The sequence below is a fragment of the Equus asinus genome, chromosome 2 (genome assembly GCF_041296235.1).
Source record: "Equus asinus isolate D_3611 breed Donkey chromosome 2, EquAss-T2T_v2, whole genome shotgun sequence".
Lineage (NCBI taxonomy): Eukaryota > Metazoa > Chordata > Mammalia > Perissodactyla > Equidae > Equus > Equus asinus.
The window spans coordinates 115,207,087-115,231,182 of NC_091791.1; the positions used below are offsets into that span (position 1 = coordinate 115,207,087).

Here is a 24,096-nt window from a genome sequence, read left to right on the forward strand (position 1 = left end):
TCAGGAATGAGATTAGTGCCTTTATAAAAGAGACCCGGATTGCTCCCTTGCCCCTTCACCACATGAGGACACAGTGAGAAGGTGCCGGCTGTAAACCAGAAAGAGGGCCCTCACTGGAACTCGACCATTCTGGCACCTTGACCTTGGACTTCCCAAGCTCCAGAACTGTTGGTAGTAAGTTTTTGCTGTTTGTCAGCCACCCAGTTGGTGGATTTTGTTACAGCCAGAACAGACTAAGACGCTCCCAGCCCCTTGGGTAAACACCCACCAACACCTTCTCAGCTACCTGGGGTTAGCACCTGGTGCCTGCATAGTCTAGAGTCTGTCACTCAGCTCCAGAGGCAGGACTTGCTACCCCCCTCACCCCCCCCAGGCCAACAGGGGCGCCCCCAGGTCTATCCTGACAGCAGCCTGCACCTGGAGGGTGGCTGGCACCTGGCCTTACCCCCTCACTCGAGCAGGGCTGGGGGTGTGGGCAGAGTGGTCTCCTGATGTCTTCCTCACAGCCTTCACCTGCATTTTTAGGCCAGGACCAACTGACAGTGGGCTATGGCTCAGACCTCTCCGTGCATCCAGCTGACGGGGTTCTGGGGAGGGTGCTGGGGGTGCTGGGACCAAGGATGGGAACTGACAGCAGCCTGGGTACTTGGCAAACTTGGCTCCTTGGTGCCTTGGCTAATGGCCTTTGCCTTTTGGGGGTGGCCTGCTCTTGCCCCCTGCCTGGCCCATGGCAGGGTAGGGGGCGCCCTCTTAGGAGCCCGCACTGAAGGACCTGTTTCCACTGTTTTGTCTGTCATCCTACACCTCTCCCCAGGGCCAAACATGGCTGACCCAGGATGTATCCTAAGAATGTGGGCAATGAGTCCTGGTCCTTGGATTTGTAGATTTTTTTCCTAAAAGCAGTAGAACCTTTCAACAAAATCTCATAGATTCCAGTGCAGGAAAGAGCTGGGGAGGATTGCTGGCAGGGGCAGGAGTAAGGCTGGGCGGGGTTTGGGCTGTGACCCTTTCATCTCTCAGCAGTCCTGGGCACTCTCCCTGTTCTCTGAGGACAGGCCCCACTGAGACTGGCTGTATTGTCTGGAGGCTAGCACAGGGTCCTGCCTCCGCACCTTGGTGATGTGGAGGGGAAGGAAGTCAGATGAGTGAGGTTCAGCCGCCAAGGCTGCAGGCTATGTGCAGGCTGACGCTTGGAGCTGGGCCTGGGAGTGTGGGCCCTCGAGGTCTGGGGTAGGTGCTTCTGGGGCTGTGGGTTGGTGTCCTCTCTGGCCTTTCAGTGGGGTGCCACCCTGACTGCCCAGGCTTTGAGAATGGTGATTGGGTCGGGGCTCTGTGGGGTCCAGCAGGAGGAGGCAGTGATGAGAGCTTGGCCAGAACAAAGGGCAGAGTGGAGCAGAGAGGAGGCATGTAAGGTCACAAGCCAGCAGGCAGTAGGTTCCCAACCCATCCTGCAGCCTGGCTAAGAAGCACTGGGCTCTCAAGAGGGGACAGAAGGTGGCCAGGGATCAAGGCAACAGGGTTACATGTGGAGGCTGAGGCCAGGCCCAGGGCAGTGTAAAGCTGCATTTGTGGGGTGTCAGCAGATGGTGCCAGGGGCAGGGGGACATGGGGTTTCTTCACTAGCTCCCTGAGTGCCGTGAGGGCGCCGGCTCTGGATGGTGCTTCTGTCCCTTGAGGACATGGTATCTGTGAGGCCAGTACCATGTGGCCCTGTCTGCGTATGCTGCTCTGGGCCTGGGGAGACTGTGTCCCTCACCCCAACCCCCCAGCTTCACCCTGCTTAAGGCATGGCAGGTGCTCCTACCCGACTCCACCTGACTACGGCAGGGAAGGTACACTCGGATAGCAAAAGGAAGCACTTCAGTGAGTGTGAGGAGTGGGGGGAGTCCTGAAAGCCAGAGAGGTGAGCTAGTCTTCAAGTGATTTCAGCCACATGAAATTGTATTCACACCACCCATTTACAATGGGCAGGCCTCCTGGGGGGGCTCCGGCTGCCCCCCAGCTCCCATTAGCTCCTTGCCTTTGCTGTCCCACAAGTAAAGTTTTTGGCCACTGACAAGGAATAAATGTGCTCTGACCTCGGCTCTAGAGGAAGAATATCACAGGGCAGATTTTTCTTGTGATGTCCTCAGAGCTCAGATGGGGCCTGTGTGCAGAGGGAGCATGACACCCGAGTGCCCGTCTCTGCCCGGCATGAGCCCCAATGCCCCACTTCCCAGTGCCCCTCATGAGCCTCCAGCCTGTCCTAGCGGAAGTCCAGGCCTGCTCTGCACAGAACACCAGGTCGATGCTCTTGACTCTGTTGTTTCTGGGAAGATCACTCATCTGTGGTTCCAGGATGCACCATCTTCCTTTTTCTGAAACCCACAGCCTTCTCTGTCCCTCCCTGGTCTGGAAGTCAGGAGTGGGGCTGTCCCCAGCGGCCGTCTCACGGAGCCCAGCCCTGAGCTCTCCACAGCAGCCCACTGCCTTCCCTCCTGGTTTGGTTCCCTCTAACGTTGACCCGTCCTGTTGGTGAGAAGTAAGATGGATGTGCTCAGGATCCCTCCTCGTGTTACCTCATCAGTGTTGGGTCATCCTCAGAGGCTCAGGCTTGGGCCATCCCACATGGCTGTGGGAAGCCCACGCACCTAGCCCTGCTCCTGGTCTTCCTCTTGGCCACAGTGTGGCTCTGTTTTCTCATCTCCATCAGGCCCTGGTGCCCCCACACCCCAGGCCTACTGCTGCTGCCACTGCCACCTCCTCTCTCTCCTCACATCCTACCTGGACTCAGGGACTTGGGGGTTCCAGACCAGGGGCCCAAAGCCTCCTGCTTTTGCCCCTATGACCTCAGCCTCTGCTCTGGGGTGGCCCTCCCATAAGGTCATGACCTACTTTGTCACAGTGGTTCACTTCTGTACATTGTTTTCTCTTTCAAAAGCATCACCTTCAGCTGGAAGAAGAAATGAAAACACCAGCTGTGCCTCAAAGCCTTTCAGTTTCTACATAGGGACTAGCGTGTCTCAGGCACTCAGTAGTTAGGCCTGGACTCCTGCTGACCCTGTATGGGTCAGTACCTGGGTGGGCTGGTGGCCCTGCAGGGCTGGCTCACCCCTCGCCCACCACTCTGTAACCCCCATACCATCAGGGTTAAGGGTCAGCAGCCAGGCTGCTGAGATCAGGGAGGTGTAGACCGGAATGGCAGATTGGGTGGGCTGGCAAGGGAGAGGTGCAGCCTCAGTGCTGGGCAGCACAGCAGGCGCTCTGGGTGGCAATCTAAGGTTCCCCTGCCCACTGGCCTTCAGCCGGAGCTGTGGTGGGCTTCGGTCTGTGACAGGGCGCCAAGCTCAGTAGGTAGGAGTATTGAGGGCTCAAGAAACTAAGTTAGTTAGGCAAGGAATTGGGGTTTGGATGCCCTCCCGGCATCAACAGGTGTCCCCCCGGAGCTTGGTTGGCAGCACCAAGCCTTCCAAGGAGAAGGCTTCTGCAGCTGAGCTTGGGAACAGCCTGGGAGACCAGGGCCATCAGAGCAACCGGCTTCTTTCCCGAGACTGTGCTGGACTGAACAGTGGTTTGGGAAGTGCCGTTCTTGGTGTTTGTGGGTGGCGAGAGGGGATGGGGGTCTTTCCAAAACTGTGAGCAATGTTCATGTAAGGGAGGGGGTGGCTTGGAGGTAGACTGCGGAGTGCGTGGGAGCAGAGAGGAGCAGCCCCAGTCATTGAGGGGGAGGATGTGACAGGCTGGATAGCAAAGGAGGCAGGGCTGGGGCTGGAGGGGGTGTCACCCTGGTGATGAGAGACCGGGCACTAGGGTGTAGAGATCCACGGGGTGGTTGTGCTGGTCCTCGGAGGTGGTGGGAAGAAACGTCCTCTGGCAGCCTTTCACCAGCCGGATCTGGATGGGGGGACCCAAGGGAGGGGAGAGAGAGAGAGGGAGGCAGCATGACTTGGGAAACCAAGGGAAGAAGAAAGGAGAAGTGGGTGTCATGGTGGCTGGGCCTAAAGGAAGCCATCGTGCCCTTCCGTGTCCCTGGCCTTGGGGCCCCAAGGCTGTGTGCATGCCCCCTCCTTGGGCATCTTTGGTAGAACACTCAGGCATTTTGTTGGCTTCTCACAGATAGCATACCCCTCTGGGCAGCACATACCCACCTCCCATGAGGATGGTGCCAGGCCATATGTGAGGAGGGAAGTTGTGTTTCCAAAAGTCGGGTCTGTGTCTCATACTTGAGTGTTTCCAGCCTGGCCTTCTTGAACACTGCTTGAGGATCTGCTTCAATCTCAGTGGCTTCTTCCTGCTCTTTTGGGGCACCTCTTGTCTATTTCTGGAGACAAGATCCAAACCTCAGGTTTTCCTGCTGGTGGAGGAAAGTGGAAGACACACAGGACTTGGTGGGATGGGAGCATACCATCCCTCTGCCCAGGGATCCAGCCTGGTGCGTGGGACATGCTGCTCATCCCTGGTCAGGAAGACCACAGGAGGGGTCAAGTCTAGAAAAGAGAAGAGTATGCAGCAGAAGCAAATGGTGGTAGCAGGTGGCTCCTGCGCTTCTCTTTCATTTGGTCTTGCACTAAAGTGACAGTGGAAGCCAAGGGTATGGCTGTGTCAGCCCAGCTTTAGTGCTTTCTGGGAGGAAGACCGCCACGCGTGGCACACGCAAGTACACATGCACACACGTTTTTATTGAAAATGATACATTAACTGCAAACAATTTGGAAAATATGGAAAAGCTCACAGAAGAGATTAAGTGGCACATGCAGTTTTACCTCCCGGAGAGCACTGTTGCTTGGCCCTGTTCTCACCTCAGTGAACTTTCATTTACCAACTTACAGCCCCAGGAAGAAGCCCTCCTGGTGCCCCTGGCATGGCCAGTCATGACTGCAGATGTGCAACTGCCTACACAGGCACTGACAGCATTGTTTTTGTGAGCCCGGGGCTCGGCCTGCACGCCAGGCCTCTGTGTCTTGGGCTTTGGTGTGCAGCCTCAGCTGCTGCCATTGACTTTAGCATCATTCAGGGCCGTTTGTGGAGGCCTGGCATCCTCTCCAGCACCGCAGGGTGCAGATGTCGAGTGGGTGGGGTGGTGTATCCGCTGCAGACCTACTCCCCCAACTCGCAGGGGCTTTTTGTCATCTGACTTTGCAGGGTCATGGTCTGTGACTGTCATTTCATCTGGTGGATTCCCAGGACCTATGGAAATGCTGCTGCCCAGTTCCTTCCAGCGACCCACTTGTGTGGGTCCTGAATTGGGTACTAATTTCCCAGACCCGGGGATGGACCAACAGCTACTGTCCCACCCTCTGGCCTGGCCCACGTGGGAAGAGTGTGCCCTGTCGGGCTGCAGTGGGAGTAGCAGCCCTCTCATGGGTTGAATGGCAGCCAGCCAGGGGACCGGGGTTTGAGAGTGTGCTTGCCTCCTGCTGTGCCTCATCCTGGACCTGAGTCTCTGGGCCCCGGCTGGGTGTCAGCACTGCCGGCCTCTAGTCAGCCACCTCATCTCTGACACTCCATGGGCCTCATGCTCTGTGAGTGTGTGGCTGATGCCATCTTCTTAGCACCTGGCAGGTGGTGGGGAGGAAATGGGTGCAGCCAGGCCCCTGGGGGTCGGGTATGGGAGGACTGGAGTCAGGAGCAGAGGGCTTCAGGTCCTCAAGGCTGCTTTGGACCCCTCTCTCTTGGGCCTCAAGGGCTCCCTGGGGGTCACAGCTTCCAGTGCCCCCCCACCAGTGGGGAGTTGGACGTGAATTAACGAAAAGGAGATGAGTTGAAATGTCTCTGGAATTCCACATAAAGCGAGACAGTAGAACAAGTGATTAGCCATGTGTCCTGGGCTGAACCAGGAGTGCTCAGAGAGTTGCTGAAACTGCCAAGTCCTCAGAGAAGCCCTGTAGTATTTGTGAATGTTTCTTGGGATGCTGTGGTTCTTCTCCACCAAGCGAAGCCCTGTGGAGAATTCCCCTGACCTCCCAGAACTTGAAGAGTGGTGCGACATGCGGTCTCTGTTTTTAAGCCAGTGTGCAAATTCCAGGCTAGGAAGGGGAAGGGTCTGCCTGGGTCAGAGTGGGGATCCTGGCTGGGAAGGGGGGGGGAGGGTAGAATCTGTCCCTAGACACCCATCTGCTCATCCCACAGGTCACGCAGGTCCGTTGTTCAGAACCGTCCTGGGCTCCTCCGCTTGGGTCACACGTGGACGACTGGCCGGCCAGGTGGACGTCTGTGAACTTTATCTCGTTGTAGATCTCAAGGGGAAGTGTGTGAGGCTCCAGGCGAGGATGCTCCCTTAGGTTCTGTCGACATTGGATGCTCGTGCTCAGGGTGTAGGGAACTGTGTCCCCAGGGTGTGGGGTAGAGGAAACGAGGCCCAGGGCTTGGTATTTGCACCTGTTTCGCCTACCCAGTGTTTACAGAAAGTGGTTTGGTGTGTAAAGCAGTCTCTGGTCTGACTTCAAAGGATCACACTATGGCTCTGGTCGGGGCACAGCCATCTAGGGGGCTTTAGAGGAGGCCCAGGCCAGTGGAGGAGGCAAGGCCCATGGAACTCTGAGATGCCCCATGGCCAGGCCAGAACCCAGGCTGGCACCCCCTGCCCAGGGGGCTTTTGGGGCTACAGCAGTTTTGAAGAGGTGAGGAGCCTAGATTTTACTGGCCTTTCTGTATGAACATGATAGTGATGGCGAGAATAGGGATGCTCGGCAGGAACGTTGGAGGACATCCAAGTAGAGAATCCATGGCATCTTCAGGAATGACTTGCCTTTTCAGATGACCCAAATCCGCCATCCCTGGACCTAGTGGCAGCTTCTGAGTTGGGTCCAGTCAATGGTCAGAAAATGTTTGCTCACCTGTATTTTGGACTAGCTCTTGGTGCTCTGGGATGGGGCTAGATGTGCATGTGTTCCTGTTTCTTGGGAGAAGTTGCCTTGCCCAGGGACTGTGATTTGAGTGTATTGCATTTGTTTTTATTTCTGATTGTCAAGGTTATGCATGTTCGTGAAAGAGGATTTGGGAAACAGAAAAGTATTGAGAGAAATTAACAAGGGTGAAAATCAATACCTTTAATCCTGCCACCCACAGGTCACCACTGTCAGCATTTTTGCCTTAGTGTATTTTAATATAAAACTTGAGATTGTCTCACACATTTTATGTTCTGCCCTTTCCCACTTTGACATTCTGTCCTGCTCATGTCCCCAAGGTGCTGACTGGCTTTCCGACCTGGCCTTTCGTGGTTGCCCAGTGCATCCTCATCTCTTGGTCTCCGGTGTCCTAAATGGGCCTTGGGGTGGTAGCTGTGCTACTTCCAGTGACTTGCTCTTCTGGAACAGCATGTGACCGACAGCCTGTCCATGGTGGGCTCGTCCTCGTTATTTTCACAGCACGAATGCCTGGGAGCCAGCAAGGGAACGTGCATTTAGGGGCAAATTGCCTTCTAGAAAGGGAGAATGAGTCTAACATCCACCAGCAATGCATGAGAGCGTCCAGTCTGGCACCTGTCAGGGAGCGTGTTATTAAATGTCCAGAAGGGTTTGCAGTGAATGAGATAAACAGAGGTCTTTACCCCACAAGCCTCAGAATCTCCTGTTGTGCGCCCCACCTCTGGACCCTCAGGGTCGGAGGCTGTGTGGTCTGGCCTCGGACATCCAGGGTGCCGAAATCTCCTGGTCCAGGGAAAGGTGAGTTTTTCTTGCAGCAGCGCCCGGCCTTGGAAGGCAGCCATGGGAGCTTTTCTTACCTTTGGGGCTCAGGCCACACCTAGGGGTTTTCATCCCTCTTGTCAGCCCCAGGGTCCACAGGGCACACCCTCTGAGGGACGAGGACAGGAAACAGCAGCCCTGGACTCACTGATTCTGTCAGCCCCTGCAGTAGAATGTCATTCTGATCCTGCCAGCAAGGAAGGCCTGGGCAGACCCAAGCTGGGTGACTTCTGCCTGGCCTGGCTGTGGCAGCTTCAGCAACTGCTGAGGTTAGCACATGTGTGTGGTGGTGTCACTTGGTATGGTTCCAGCTCCTCTGGGCACTTGCTCTGTCCTGGGGACAGGAGCCCTGTCCTTGGGTCTGGGGCCTTTTTAAAGGGCCTGTACTTCCAGGCTCCTCTGTGCTTTAGAAAGAGGCTGTATTAAGTCCTGCGTGTCATCACGTCGAGCTGAGTGCCCTGAGCAGTGAAGGGAGGACATTGTTTCCAGGTTCAAAGTTATGGGTATCAAGAAAGAACCCGCAGACCACTGGGCAGTGGGACCTCCAGGGTGGCTACTTGGAGTTCTTCAGGGATGGCAACTGCCTGACCGTGGAGCAGTGATGAGGCCAGGCCATCCTCCCCTTGTCTTGTCTGTAGCCATTGTGCAGCCAGCCCACCTTGTGGCAGTCAGGAGCCAGAACTCCTGCCTCCCTCAGGCCTGGGGCCGTGGCCCTTGCCTCCCAGCCATGCCTTGCTGTGGTTGAGCCCTGTGGCCCGGGCTGCAGGCTCTGCTGGCACCTCCTCTGAGTGTGCGGTGGGCCTTCAGGAGTAGGGGAGGCTGCATAGGGTGGTGGCAGGGGCCCTGGGCAGGGAGCCAGGCTCAGGCAGCCAGGCTCAGGGTGGCTCCACCGTTTGCTGGCTGTGTGACCCCACCTGCCGCAGACCCTTATTGGGCCTCATTTCCTGGTCTGTGACTTAGGCAGTTTTACTGGGTCGTGTTAAAAGGCGAGTACCTGTGGAATCAGAGAGGGGCTGGTAGTCCTGGTTTTACAGCACAGTTACTGGGGGTTTTACAGCCACTGATGCTGGCCCTCCCAGGAAGGGAAGTCAGAACCAGGCTGGTGCCTGGACAACCCCTCTGAGCCCTCTGTAACCTGGAGCTGTAGGTGTTCTTCCCGCTGTAGAAAGCCAGCTCCAAGGGAAACAGCAGGAGGCCCCCTTGGGAGGAGGGGAGCCCTGGGAGGGTCTTGGGCTGGGCAAAGTACCTACCATCTGGCCTGGCTGTCCCAGTGTCTGGCCTGGTCCTGGCAGGGTCTTGGCTGCTTCCAGATTTGTTTTCATTTTCAATTCCCTTTATTGCTCAAACCACCTCAGGGCCGCAGAAAACAAACCGTTATCCTCAGCTGACCTCGGATTCCTGGCCTCAATTGTTTGCCGTTTGCTAATTTTAGCTTCTGATCATTTCCACCCTTATCCTCCCCCCCAAAGGGAGACACAGACCAAGAATAGCTGCCGGGAAGGGGGGCTGTGGCGTTTGTGGCCAGAGTTCCCACAGTGATCTGGCAGGGTACGTGGGGCAGCTCCCTACAACCGGCCTTCCCCACGCTGGGTGGGGTGGGTGGGCCTGGGCGGTGGGGATGTCCCCCAGCAGGCGGGCACCCAACAATCCCTCTCTTACCGAGAACTCTGCACCCACAGGGCACTGATGTGCAGAAGAGAAGAGGGACTCCTTGTCGAGTCTCTGTTTCTCCTTTTAAACGGGAAGCAGGCTGCTTCTGGGAAAAAGCACCCCCGTGACTCTGCCTAGCTCACAGGCTGCTGGGAGTCAGGAACTCTCTGGAGTACCAAGACACCAGGACCAAACAGACATGCGTAGTCTCGGGTCAGACGTGGCGCTTGGCCACAGCGAGACTTAGGAGACAGCCTCCGGCTGGATGGCCGGGGCCAGGCCCAGTCCCCGTCCAGCGCACTCTGCTCTCCCAACCATGGGAGTGAGTGCAGGGCCTGCATGGACCAACTGTGATGGCGAGTCCAGGGCACTGGCCCAGGCCTGCAGGACCTCACCCTGCCCATGGGAGGGCGGGCAGAGGAGCAGCCGACCAAACCCAACCTCGGGTGCCGTGAGTGGGCCTTGGGAGAGCCAGAGGAGGGATGAAATACAGGGAGCAGTGTGGCCTCCAGGCTGGGCCTGAGGCATGCGCTTATACCCCACATCTGTAGAGTCATTAGCTTCTGTCAGGGAAAACATCAGACAGACACCTCGGCTGAGAGGAGCATGTAACTAATGCCCACACCCCAGCCTCCCCTTCACACTGCCCTCAGTTGTTTTCTAGGAAATCCTGGACACTGTATCATTTTATCCATTAATATTTCAGTGCTGCACATTTTTAAATGAAAGCCCAGTGTGTCTAATGCTAGAATAACACTAATTAAACGTTGAATAAAGAAAGCCAAAGCCTGAAGTCACCCCAGGTGACTCATTAGAGTTGGGAAGTGATGTGGCTCCCATCTCACCATCCCTTCCCCTCACATCAGAGCTTCATTGCAGGTAAGAAGGCACCCAGGAAACAACCGTTCTGTCAGTGTTGAGCTGTCTGCACACAGAAGTTTATGAAGTCAAAAGCAATGACAACAAAGACAATAGAAGTGCTACTGGGGTGACATGAGGAGGCAGGGAGGGGGCCCAGCTGCCCAACAAGGGCTTTCCTCTGGCTAGGAGGACAGGGAGGAGCAAGACAGGTGCTCCATTCACACCTTGGTGCAGGCAGGGCCCACACTTCGCACAGCTTCCAAAGAGGGGTGACAAGGATGGCAAGGTGATTCTCTAAGGAACGCCTTGGCTGCTGAAGATGTTTTGTAGAAAACATCCCATTTTGTAAATTTTTACCAGAGTATACATGTAACCTAAGGCCCCAATCGTCCTGCGCGTTTTGTTATGATAAACAGGTACCTGGCTGTGTCCCTTCCCTCCTCATCCCTCCCCGAGAGGCAGCCTGTGCTGGCTTCTTCAGCTGCCTCTTGGTAGTTACCATCCTAGCTCTCCATGGCGTGCTCACAGGGCCTCTTCTCCATATCTGTTGACTTTCCACCATGGCAGAGGAGACAGGCTCCCTGTCACCCTCCCCCTGCCCCCCATTATGACAGCAGGATATTTTGGATGAGGTCAGCATTCAGGATTTAGTAACGATCGGGACTAAGTGAATGCTGGTTGCCGGTGACCCAGGTATTACACACATTTCTTTTCCTTGGAATTAATAGTTACCTTTTTTGCTTGATTTACCCAGTGCTGTTGTCACTGACTTGGCCCCTGCCCCCTGGCCATGTGGCCCTTACAGCATTGTCCTCTGGGGGTCTTCCTTCAGACCTCTGACAACCCCTGGCTTGGTCATCTTCATCGTCCTGAGACATCCCTGCTGTGTGGGTTCCATTTCCTTGAGCCCACACCTCTGATTTTTGGTGGAGCCTGGAAAGGGGGCATGGGAGGCTGTTTTTTGGAGACTTGAGTGTCTGGAAAAGTCTTGTTCCTGATCTGACACTGGATTCATGATGGGCCGGGTGTCCAGTCATGGCTCCTGGTTTGCTCTCAGGTTTGGAAGGCCTCACTGTGCCGTGTTGACCTCAGATGCTGCTGTTGAGAAGGCTGAAGCCATTCTGATTCCTGAACCTCTCTTTCCTTCTCTGGAACTTCTGGCTTTGGGTCTTTATCCCAGGTTCCTAGGTGCAGCCGATGCCTCGCCCCAGCTCTGTTTCCTGCTGCATGCCCTTTGGTGTGGCTGCCGGTACCCACGGCTGCTGGAACTCATCCTTGCACGTGCTCTGGTTGATAGCCCATCTTCCTTGTTCTCAGGGCTCTCTGGGTTCCTTTTATCTGAGTTGGAACTGTTGGGCTGACCCTTCCATTTTCTTACCTTTTTCTTCCTATCATCCATGTAGCTGTCTTTTGCTCTGTTTTCTTTGAGACTTTCTCAATGTTCTCTTCCAACTCTGAAATTGAGATTTTATTCTCTGCAGTATTCTCCTCCTGTGCCTTTACTTTCAGACTGAGGTTTTGGGATCTCCTTTTTTGTTTTTAATTACACTTTTTAATTTTTATTTATTTATTTTGCTGAGGAAGATTCACCCTGAGCTAACATCTGGTGCCAATCTTCTTTTTTTTGCTTGAGGAAGATTTGCTGTGAGCTAACATCTGTGCTAATCTTCCTCTGCTTTGCACGTGGGATCCCTCCACACCATGGCTGATGAATGGAGTAGGTCTTCATCCAGGATCTGAACCTGTAAAGCCACCGAAGTGGAGAGTGGAACTTTAACCACTAAGCCATGGGACCAGCCCCCTCAGGATCTCATTTTTTTAAGGAGCATCCTGTTCTTGCTTCCCAGATGCCATATCTCACCACTGAGGATGAGTGGCAGCTCTGGAAGTTTTCTTCTCTCCAGATTGCGTGGCCTATGCATTATCTGGGGTTGCCTTGTTCTGCTTGGCAGGTGGGATCTCTTGCCCACCTTCTGTGTCGGAGGCTCTTCTCAGATATCTGGCAATCTTTGGTGTCTGGGGATGCTGCCCAGAGGCCAGGACCTGGTTGGGGGTCCGGGTGCACAAGTGGGTTCAGTGACTCCCTGTCCCTGCCCAGGGATATAGTCCTGACTGCAGCTCTTGGAAGTCGGGTGGGGAGAGGACTGGGAGTGGCAACATGGAGTAGGTGAGCTGTTCCTCAAGCTCCCGTCCAGGAGACTGGCCTGCCCTGAGCCATGTCTAGGGTCCCCAGCCCAGAGCCCCTACCTCCACTGACCTGCTCAGACAGTAAACTGGTCTTTGGCAGGTACTAGAAAGGTAGGCAGCCGTCTGTGAGGCAGGGGGAGGACTGTGGTGCGTCCATTGCTTCTTTAACTAACATTCAGGGGTCCCCTCTTTCAGCCCCACTGCACACCCACTGCCAGGGGCTCCTGAGCCTTTGGGGGACATGGTGTACAGGGTTATGTGGGTCGCTTCTTTGTTTTCTCTGCCATCGTTCTAATTTCCAGCTTCCAAATTATTGTTATCTCCTTTTCCTTTCCCTTTGTTCTTTAAATAAAATCTCTCTTTTTTTTCATTTTAGAGGCACTGGGGATGAGAAGGTGGTGATCTGCCATCTTTATCCAGAGTCCCTGTTTGGCTTTAGGTTCAGTGCAGGGAGGTCTGGGAGAGATGAGAGGATACTGTGGGGACCTGCCCTGATCAGCAGGAGAACTCCTTCCCATCGCAGACTCCCACCACCCACTGTCATGGGCTGCACCTTGCAGCCCCAGTTTGCCTGTGTCCTCTTTTTGTTCTTGTCCAACCGTGTTTGCTAGGAATTACACCCAGAGCTGCAGCAAACAGTATTCTCAAAGGCAGCGCACAAGAAGACAGTTGTATGCAGAAAGGAGATGGTCTAAACCTAAGGTTGGCAGGTTTAGGTTTCTTTTTCTCTGATTACATGTCCTGACATGGATAGTCCAGGGCTAGTGTAGCAGCTCCAGGATGCCACCAGAGAGGGGGGCTCCTTCTTTCTTTCTCTTCAGTCATTGTTGGCATGTGGATTTAGTCATACTTGCCACCCCATGATCATGCAACAGCTGAGCTCCTACAGTGTTAGAACATCCTACAGGCAGGAAGAAGGGCAAAGGTAAAGGCTGAGGGAATATGGCTCTCTTTATCATGAAAACACATCAGTGGCTTATCCCCAACTCATTGGCCAGAATCAGTTCACAAAGCCAGTTCTAGCTGCAAGGGAGTCAGGAAGGAGGCATTTTTACCTGGTACATTGCTATTGCAAACTAAAGTTGTGTTCTCTGGGGAAAGAAGACAGAGAGAATGGCTGCTGGACCAGTAGGTGCTTAGCTGTCGCTGCCATAGTCATCAGGCAGCTCCCATGCGTTAGTCCTCAAGGTGGGTAATCACTGATCAGGGAAGTGTCCACTTGGCAAAGGTGACCACTGCTTGAGCCAGAGCTCCCAAAGCATTTGAGGAGCCAGTACTTTTGGGCAGTACTGGCCAAATATTTTGTAGAACGTCCCTCAATTTGCGTTTGTCTGATGTTTTTCTCCTGGTTAGATTGGGTTTATGGCTTTTTGGGGAAAATACCACAGAAGTGAAGTGCCCTTCTCAACACATCACATAGCTGGGAGAATGATATCCACATGACTTACCACTGTCACTTATTTTGTTGCTCAAATATTCCAGCCTTGGCTAGGACCTCTGTCAGGTTGGTTCCTTTGTCCCTCTGACACACCCCCATCAATTTGGATTTTTGTGCATTTCCTAATTTTTGGCATTATGAGATGTTTCAGGCTCATCTTGTATTTTTCCTGCTGTAGTTCTAGAATCAGCCATTTCTCCAAGCATCCTTCTTTCCTTTTATTGGAAAACGGTATTTAGAAACCAAGATCTGGGTGCTTGACATACTCCTTGCTCCTGGGGTGTCACTGTTCCTGGCCCCTCTCAGTGGACAGAGCCCAGAAACCTGTATGTGTCCTAGCCTGTTTATACACACATACCTTTAGTCATTTATCTCTCATAACCTCTCTCTCCAGCCATGAGACACTGGCTCCACCATCAGAGAATCTTGTATCTACCACCTGAGTACCAGACACAACAGTTTCATCACCCTAAGAACTCCTTTTTGTGGTCAGCCACCTGATTCCCCAACCCCTACAGCCTCTGATGCATTTTCCATTCTTGTAGTTTTGCCTCTGGCAGAGTGTCATATGAATAGAGTCATATAGTATATAGACTTTTGGGTCTAGATTCTTTGACTTAGCAAAATGCATTTAGGATTCATCCTTTTTGTGTATGTGAATCAATAGCTCCTTCCTTTTTTATCATTGAATAGTATTCCATTGCATGGATATATCACAATTTGTTTATCCATTCACCTGTAGAAAGAGCTTACTTCCAGTTTTTGCTGGTTATGAATAAAGCTTCTATAAACATTTGTGGATGGGTTTTCAGTTTACCTGATGAATGCATAGTGAGTCCATGTTTAACTTTATAAGAAACTGCCAAACTATCTTGTAAAATGACTATTGCTCCCTCACCTGCAATGAACAAGAGTTCCAGTTGCTCCACTGACATTTAGTATTGTCAGGTTTTTTTGATTTTAGCCATTCTCCTAAGTGTATAGTGCCATCTCCTTGCTTTACTTTGCATTTCCTTAATGAGAAATGATATTGAGCACCTTTTCACATAGTTGTTTGCCATCTGTATATTGTCTTTGGTTGAGTTTAGATCTTTTGTTTATTTTTAAAATCAAGTGTTTGCTTATTATTGAGATTTAAGAGTTCTTTATGTATTCTGGACATGAGTTGCCTTTACTTTTGATCAGCCTCAAATGGAGAACATTTTTATCAAGTGAATAAACCTGGGTCTTTAAGTGTGAATTCCATACTCATGTCCTTGCCTTTCCTTGTTTGAGAAATCCCTGAAAAGACTGACTGCAATGTCATTCCTGGGCTGTCAGCAGCTGTCAGTGCTGGGTGTGCAGTAGATCGCAGGTTCCCAGAAGTGGCTGTTGACAGCACGCTGGCTCCTGAAGCCAAGGATGCTCCCTTCGAGACTGCAAAGGAGAGGGGAGTTGGGGGCTTGGTGTAAGTCGCTCTGCTCAGTTCAGGGAAGATGCTCCTGGCTTCCCTTTGGAGGCAGTTAGTCATGTGACCATCAGAATAGAGAGGAAAGAAATGGAAACATCTATATCTGTTCTTTGGGTGCAGCTCACATGAGTGCCCTCACAGCATTCGATCACCTGAAGAAGGACCCTTGCATGAAGCAGTCTAGGATTGGGAAGCTTTTGAGGGTGGGAGCCAATGTCCCTCTCCCTGCATGTCCCTTTAGGAGAAATAAGGAGTGTGTGTGAGAGAGGGAGAGACTCCAGATCCCTTGCCTGGGGTGGCTTCTGGCTACTTGCTGGCAGAAACCACTAGTATTTTATTATTGCTGTTTAGAAGAGACCTTGGGAATGGAAATTTTCAAATGTGTTTTGTAACCCTTAGCAAAAAGGGGAGAAAACACCTTCTTGAAATTCCTGGCATGTGGTCCTTTTGACCTTTCCAGACACGTGCACCAGGGCATGTAAATTAGTGCTACTCTCTCATCAGAGGTTAGAGGTCCTGGGTTCTGTGGAAGCAGGCCAGTTATGAGCTGGAGTTGGGATGAGACCATTATTATTTTGTAATAGAAATTTGTAATATATATACATATATGAATGTATATATAAATATCTTTACATACAACTCTGTGAAATAATGCATTGCATTCTTTCTGACTGCTAAAAGCAGTTCAGTTGAAAAGTATAGGAATGCAGAGAGAACAAACGTGCATGAATCCTGTCTTCCCAAAATAAACGGCTGTGTTTTCTTCCTGCAGACATAGCTCCACAGCATGTGCATTTCCTGTAGGCATTGGGACAGTGGGGCTCAGCTACTCTGGGGTCTGTTTTCTTGGCTGGCCCACATGAATGGGACTGCTTATAAGTGGGCCTGTCTGTGGCTTATGAGGACATTAGAGAGAGACAGCCGGGCGAACTCCATATTCACCTTCCCCTTGTCCACCCACCCCATTCAACACATGAAGCCTTGGGGGTGACACCAAGGAGCACCAGGTCCCCCACATCCCACCTTGAGATCCTGGGGAAGGAGGCAGGGTACAGGACTGGATTCCTGCCCTGGCAGCCTGTCCCAGGTTTCCCCAGTCCTCACTTGGCTCAGGCAGACCCAGGTAGCATCCGGTCATAGAATCTCCTGCAAAGCTTTTGAGGAAGGGGACACTCCAGCCGTGGGGCTTCTAGGGGGCTGTGGATGGGCGGTGCAGAGCGGCACCTGCTTTTCTTCCTGGCCAGTGTCCCCAGGGTCAGCTCCCTTTGAGACCTGTTCCAGGCTAAGTCAGAGAAGGGCACAGGAACAGGGTGGAGGGCTAGGCAGGATGTGAGGAGGAAGGGACGGGCTTGGAGAAGCGGTGGACAGGCCCTGGCCAGGCCTGTGACTGGGAAGGGGCTGGCCTTTGTCCCCTGAGCCTTGAAGCCCCCCTGGGAGTGCTCTTCTGCCCCATATCAGAATGGCACCCATGCTTCTACACAGCAGCATGCATTTCTTCAGCAGGGGAAGGTGGTGGCGGCCTCCTCCTCTCTGGCACGTGCGTAGGCTGGGATGCACCTGAACAGAACTCAGGTTTGCTGAGGGGTGAGGCCTCTGGCTTACTGCTCCAGTAGCCTGTTCTCTGCAGATGGTTTTTTGAACCCAGAACACACTGGGTACAAATTGCTCCAAGTGGCTGAGGCTAGCCAGCAACTGGGGGGGTTCTAGTGACTTGGGCTGCTGTAGGAGAGGCCCTGGGAGCTTTCTCGGGCTCCTCCCTGGGTGTCTGGAGCAGTTGCCCAGCACTCTTCCACTGTTCTAGAAAAGGTTGGTCAGTGACTGAGTTTTCTTTTGTATCAGCTCCCTCAAATCCAAAGGCATTTTTGGAGTATAGTAAAACAACTTACTCATTTTTACTCTGATTTATTTGCTTTACGAAGCCAACCCTGAAAAGTAGGTTGTCTTGCTATGTTCTCTTTGAAAGCTTGTGACTTTTTTCCTGAGGGAAACGAGGTCTGCTTCTTGCGCCTGGCGCAGGCCAGGTGTGGGTGCTGGGCTACTTCTTAGCCCCACTGTTTGGAGTATGCTGCCAGGGGGGCGCTCAGCCCTCCTCAAACAGGCAGGGCCTCCTGGAAAAGAGCTGCCCGTCTCTTTCCACTCTTAGGTGCAGCCATATGCTACAGAGGGACTGGGGACTGCTGGCCTTTCCCTGGGAAACTGGAGCCCCCAGGGTGCCAACAGTGGGACCTTATGGGGTATGTGTCAGGAGGGTTGCCTCAGCCTGGAGTGTGCTGGGCCTCAGTGCCCTGTCTGTGAGATGGGGCATCAGCCTCCATGGTTCCTCTTCTGGTTTCATCTCCTGGGACATTAATGGCCAAGGTCAGCTTGGGCAGCTTGCACAGCAGATTCTATTCCACGGTGGGGAGGGGCTGTAAGGATGTCTTCCTTCTAGGTGAAATCTAGACTCTGAGGCCTGGCCATTCTGGGTGTGTGACCTTGGTGAGGTCATTTTGATGTCCTTTTGCTTCAGTTCCCATCTCTGAGATGGGTTTCATCTCGACACCCTCCTGTCTCTCAGGGTTGGTAGAGTCACATGAGCTTGCTCATGTCAAAAGTAAAAGCTGCGCACCTGCGAAGCTGTGTGCTTGCAGATGTCTGTGCTGTGGATTGGATTAGCCAGCTGGAGCAGGCGGGTCCCTCTGCAAGACCCATCAGGAGGCATAGGGGAGAAGACAGGAGTAAAGACATGAAGACTGGGGGAAGGGGAAACACAGGAAGAGGAAGTGGGACAGAATGTTGCCAAAGGTTCTGCAGAGAGGGGCCCCTCCCTTGGTTGCCCAGAGTCCGGGGTGTGGGCATGGGGCCCTGGGGTGCAGAGCAGGGTGGCTGGCTGTGCACCCTGGCAGATGGCAGCAGGAAGGGGATCCATTTGCTCTGTGCTAGGCCCTCCTCTCCGAGGGGGCCTGGCTGACCTTGAAGAGTTTTGTTTCTTTGGGGAGGGGTAGTGTGGGCAGCCTGGGTCGCCTGAAGGCTTGTCCCATCAAGGAGCAGTTTGGCTCCTCTGTGAGTCTCTGCAGACCTCCCCAGGTGGCCACCAGTGACTGGGGCCACCCCAGACGTCACAGCTTAGCACAGCTCGCCAGAGGCCTTTCAGTACTGTGCCCGCTTCCCCCACCCACACACACTCTGCCCTCTCTCTTCCCTCCCATCCTCCCTCCCTTTTCCTTTTTTTGGTCTCAAGAGAAAACCTTCTCCCAGAAGCCTGCACAGGTTCCTGCCCCCTCACCAGTCCTTGGCAGAGGGGACCAAGTCTCCTGCGTTGAACTTGGGGTCTGTGTCCGGACAGCTGGACGAACTTGCCTGGGCTGTGAAGGGACGAAGGGCAGGCAGCCAACGCCTGCTCCATCCACCCTGGCTGGTTCTCAACGGTCAGTCCAGTGAGGAAGGATAAAATGATTTTTATGACAGGAACATGGTATTCAGGAGCCTGGAGGGGCCTCTGGAACATAATTAAAACCCTAGGTCTGCTGCCGTTCAAATTCTTCACTGTCGTCTTTAAGTCAGGCTGTGTCTGCCAGACCATTTATCAGGGAACGTCCTCCACCAAAACAATTTGAGGTGTGACCCAGGGGCTCTTGAACCCTGGATTCCTGCCATGGGAACACCTTCTAGAAAGATAGATTGGACTTTATTACCATATTTTAGTTTCTCATACTAAAATAATATATGGGAGCTCCCCCCACCCCACCCCTGCCATGTTCTGAGGAGAACCTATCTGAAGGGGAGCTCTGGGGGCCCTGTTCTGAATGTGCTGAGGAAAATGTGAGGCCGCACGCGGCCTGAATGGGCCTGGCCCGGAATGTGCGAAGTGTTGTTTCTTTAACACTTGTTTTTAAATTTGCATTATTTGTGGCTAGCATTTCCTAGTTTGTTAATGAATTTTTGTTTTTAATTTTTTGAATAGATAAATACATTTGTGTGTTTCAAAATCCAAGGAGTTTAATTAGTTTTCCAAGGAAAATTCTCCCAACGCCCCTTGTCCTCCTCTACCCAGCTGTCTGTCCCCAGGTCATCTCTGCTCTTACTCTCTCAGGCGTCCTCCCAGAGGACCTTTCTGCATAGACACACACAAGCACACAGGTGTACTCACAGTTTACCCTCCTGTCTCGCACACTGAGCTCTAACTTCGCTTTTGTCACTCAGTAGTATCCCTTAGAGATCTTTCCATGTCATTTTGGGAAGAACTCATTCTGCTTCTTTTTCATAGTATTCCATCATATGAGTGTTCCATAATCTATTTAACGGGCCCCAGTCGAAGGACACAAGTTGTTTTGAGGCTTTTGCTGCACTGAATAATCTGGCACATATCCCATTTTTGTAGGTGTGCAGGTATATTTGTAGAATAGTTTCCTAAAAGTTGAGCTGTGGGGTCAAAGGGTGCCCACATTTGTAATTTTCATAGGTCTGCCCGCCAGGTCACCCTGGAAAGAAACTGTGGTAATTTGTACTTCCATCGGCAAAGAGCGAGAGGGCCTGTTCCCACAGCCTCACCCTTCTGAGAGGTAAAAAGGAGATTTTCAGTGGTGTCGTTCGCATTTGTCTCCTGATGGGTGAGGTTGAGCATCTTTTCAGATGTTTGAGGGTCATTTGTGGTTCCTTTTTATGAACTGTCAGTTATAGCCTTTGCCCATTCTTCGATTGGGTATTTATTTTTCCTTTTAATTTCTGTGAGCTTTTTCTATATTGGAGATTAGCCCTTTGTGATATGAACATCAAGTATTTTTTTCTCAGTTTGTCATTTATCTTTTTTGCCTTTGCTTATGGTGACTTTGTCCATAGAGAAGTATTTTATACTTTTGTAGTCAAATTTATCAATCTTTTCATTTATGGCCTCTGGACTTTGATTCATAGAAAGAATTTCTATCCTAGCATTAGAAAGGAATGTTCTTATGTTTTCTCCTAGAACATCTGTAGTTTCATTTTTCACATTTAAATCTTTGGCCCATTGAGAATTTATCCTGGTGTAGGGTGTGAAGCGTGAACCTTACTTTCTTTCCATATGCTACCTAGTTGTCCTAACACATTTTTTAGACCTTCTCTCCCACCCCATCTGAGATGTTACGTTATGCTAAGCAGAGTTCCCCCTGTCTTAGGGTCTAGTTCTGGCATCCCACTCAGCTACACTGGCCAGTTATCAGCCTATGGGAGAGTATGTTGAATATCTGATAGTCCAGTACCCGCACACATCATTCTTCTTTTTCAGAGTTTTTCTGGCTATTTCTTTCGGTTTATTTTTCTGGATGACTTTTAGGATCAAGTTATCCTGTTCCAAAACAAAGCAAAGCAACAACAAAAATGCCTACTTTATGACTACACTTGCATCCATTGTAGAAATGTTGAGACACACACATCTGTGGAAGGCAGATTTTCCTGTTTAAACTGCGCTCCTGAGGCTGTGTGTAGCAGTCTCCAGCCAGGCACTGCCTCCCTTTATGTCCTGCCAGCTCTAGCATGTGCAGGAGTGTAAAGGAGCATGTGATCGGCAACGCTGGAGCACCGCAGCAGCAGCAGCGCTAGACCAGAGCGCCCTGGGGCAGGGCCAGGGCCCAGGTCACACTGCCTGGCGTGGGGCTTAAACATGCAGCCAACAGTTTGCTATGGGCTCACTGAGGCACACGCTGCCCAGGAGACCCACCGGTGATAACAGCATATCTCGTATGTACAAGCATGTGTGCGCTCCCACTTAACCCTCACAGTAACTGTGAGATGAGGCCATCAACAAATGAGTAGGAGTGTTGTGGTGGGGGTGGGGCCGGTGCTGACCACTGCGAGGGTTGCTTCCATGCAGAAAGCTCCTCGCCTGCTTCAGGCCGAGCCCTAGGTGAGAAGGGTGTCAGCTGAGTGGCAGCTCTCTCTCCAGGGCCTCACCTCCCTCATCTCTCCCATGGTGGGGAACAACTTCCCATCTGGACTTCCCAGGAGACGGAGACGGGGCATCTGTGTATCAGCTCTATGTGGGTCTATAAACCACCAGCATTTTAAGTGACCGGTAGAACAGCCAAATGGCCTCCTAAACAAAGTAGGAAAGTCCACTCCCCACCACAGAGGACAGGCCTTTCTGCTGACCCTGGGGCTGCTGTGGGCCTGGGTTTCCTTGGAGGCTGGGAGTTGATCAGCCCCAGTGGTTGGCCATCTGCCAAGCTGACCCAGAGGAGGAGAATGAGCAGGACTCCCTGGCGTGAAGAACACCGGCAATCTTGAGGTTGGGAGCTGGAAGTGGCCCCATGCCAGCAGCCACAGATCAGACCTGTTGATGAATGACAGCCCACTCACTGGTGGTGAATAGCTGGAGACTGGGGCCTGGGGCCTGGGAGCCCGGGAAAAGCTTTTTCTCTGTGGAGCCTTCTCCCTGAGTCTCTCTCTGACCCTCTGACTCTGCCCCTGCCTCTCACCATCACCCCCCAGACACACACCCACGTGAATTCCTTGTGCTTACTGCGATCTGCTCTTGTGATCCTGGGCACCCCTGTTAAGCTGATGGACTCATGTGCCTGTCTCTCTCGGTGTGCCTGGTAGAGATGCATCTCTTCCCTTCTCCCTTCCACAGAGCGGAGCTCAGCCAGGCTTTCCAGAGCCCTGGCTGGTACAGCCAGCCTGAACTGAAAAGACCCAGCAGGAGGCCAGGGGTCGGGACAGGCACTCACTGCCCACAGGCACAAAAGGCCCTGGTCTGCAGATGCTGCTCTGGTCCCGGCTCAGCGCGAGGCACTGTGGAGACAGCAAAAAAAATGCCCTCTCAGAGGGCCCACAAGAGGCTTACAGACAGAAAAGAACTAAGGTGGTGGTTTGTGCAGGTGCTGTTGGGGCCAGGAGGAGCCCACTCACCTTGTGGGGGCTGGCAGTTTGGCCAACGCTGGATTGAGCTAGCGAGATAATTGGGAGCACGCCCTTTGGACAGGAGGGCGGAGCGGGAGGGAGTCTCACCTCCGCCCCAGTCTGAGCTCAAGGTTTGAGCTGGAAGATGGGCGTGAGCCCGGCTGCACTTGCAGGGGCGCGGCAGAGGGGGACAAGGGGGCAGGGCCCCGGGGTGGGCGCTGAGTCGGGGGCTAGGTGGAAGGAGTGCCCCTGCACTCCCCACGCGGCCACTCATGGCTTCTCGGAGGGAACACGCTGCCCCGCCCCGGCCTGGAGATTGGGCAAGAGCAGCGTGTGGGACGCCCTGTTCCTTGATAAGATGAGGCAATCGCTCTCGGCCGCCTCGCTGCGGCGCCAGGGAACATTTATGTAACCTGCGCCCCGCGCGCCCTAGCCCTGGCGCCCCCGCTGCCTGGCTACCCCATCACGGCGCGCCAGCGCCCCCAGCCACCTCCCCTCGTTGCGCACCCGTGCCCCGTACCCCCAGCCCCCCACTCGCGCGCCTGCGCCCCGTACCCCCAGCCGTCCCCTCACGCGCCTGCGCCCCATACCCCCAGCCACCTCCCCTCGCTGCGCGCCCCACGTCCCGTACCCCCAGGCCCCGACTCGCGCACCCCCGCCCCGTACCCTCAGCCACTTCCCCTTGCTGCGCGCCGGTGCCCCGTACCCCTAGCCCCCGCCTCGCTGTGCGCCCCCGCCCCCGTACTCCCAGCCACCAACCTGCAGCCCTCACCCCTTCGGCCCAACACCGGCAGCCCCCATGCCAGCCCTCCCCGCGCAAGGGCTAGCCCCTCCCCAGCTCCCCACTGTGACCCTGGCCCTCCCTCAGCCTCCCCCTTCCCCCGCCCCCTACGCCCAGCACCCTGCAAGACTTGACCTCAACCCTTTTCCTCTCACCCTGCCTCCCCGTCTCAAGGCCCTTTCACCATCCTGTCCCACACCCCCTCCTGCACACACCCAGCCACAGCCCCCTGCAGCCCTCCCTCCTCCTGAAAGTGGGGCAGCCCAACCAGAGTGGGCCCATCCCAGGCTTAGGCTTCAGAATGCTGCAGGAGAGCTGAGCTCCCTTCAGGGTTCTGGAATCTGGAATCAGGTTTCCCCTCCTGAGAGGGCCAGTGTCACTGCTGAGCTGGACTGAGCACACTCTCCTTGTGGCTGCCCTGTGGTACTATTGCAGTATCCTTGCCACATGCCCAGGAGGAGGCAGATGCAGAATTTGAGCCCAGCAAGAAGGAAACTCAGATTTGTTTAGTCCAGTGGGCTGACTCTCTGTAGGGTCCAGACCTGCTAGCCTCCCCACCCCACTGTGGGTGCATGCCCCATGTACTCCCTCAGCGCCACACCACCCTGGGGTCAGTCCCTAGAAGAGCAGTTTTCAAAGTGAGGCCCAGGGACACCTGTAGGTACCTTCCATGGGGCCAAGAGGTTAAAACTATTTCATAATAATAACATTATTTGTCCCTCATTCTCTCAAAAGAGTACAATGGAGCATTCCAGAGGCTACATGATGTGTGTTGACATGACACCCTCTGACAGCTATTGTGATGTGTGCTTGAGTTTCAATTGTTTTCACTTTTAATTTCTAATATGACAAATATCAATGGACATGACACATATAAACAAATGGTTTTTGGGTTCCTCACTACAAGCGTGAGAGGTGCTGTCCCTGAGGACTCTTTCCCTCACCTGTTCTCCATTCTTTTTTTGGAGGAAAACTAGCCCTGAGCTAACTACTGCCAATCCTCCTCTTTTTGCTGAGGAAACCTGGCCCTGAGCTAACATCCGTGCCCATCTCCTTCTACTTTATATGTGGGACTCCTGCCACAGCATGGCGTGCCAAGCAGTGCCATGTCCGCAGCTGGGATCTGAACTGGCGAACCCTGGGCAGCCGAGAAGCCGAACGTGTGAACTTAACCCCTGCACCACCAGGCCGGCCTCTGTTCTCCATTCTT

General features: G+C 53.4%; 1 protein-coding gene and 1 long non-coding RNA gene across 5 annotated transcripts in view; one reads left to right on the top strand and one right to left on the bottom strand.

Moving 5' to 3' along the window:
- KLF13 (KLF transcription factor 13) overlaps nt 1-24,096 on the top strand; it is a 51,539-nt gene that overhangs the window by 16,337 nt on the left and 11,106 nt on the right. The gene's annotated exons all lie outside the window — the stretch shown is intronic.
- LOC139041926 (uncharacterized) lies at nt 181-22,757 on the bottom strand. 4 transcript variants are annotated; one of them, XR_011497982.1, is made up of 4 exons: nt 22,115-22,757; nt 9,324-21,997; nt 8,915-9,014; nt 181-7,355 (listed from the first exon to the last, which is right to left on the bottom strand). It is a non-coding gene; the product is annotated as an uncharacterized lncRNA (long non-coding RNA). The 4 variants fall into 4 exon arrangements; XR_011497980.1 differs by having other exon boundaries at nt 9,324-21,536; nt 21,726-22,757; XR_011497977.1 differs by having other exon boundaries at nt 181-8,658; nt 9,324-22,757.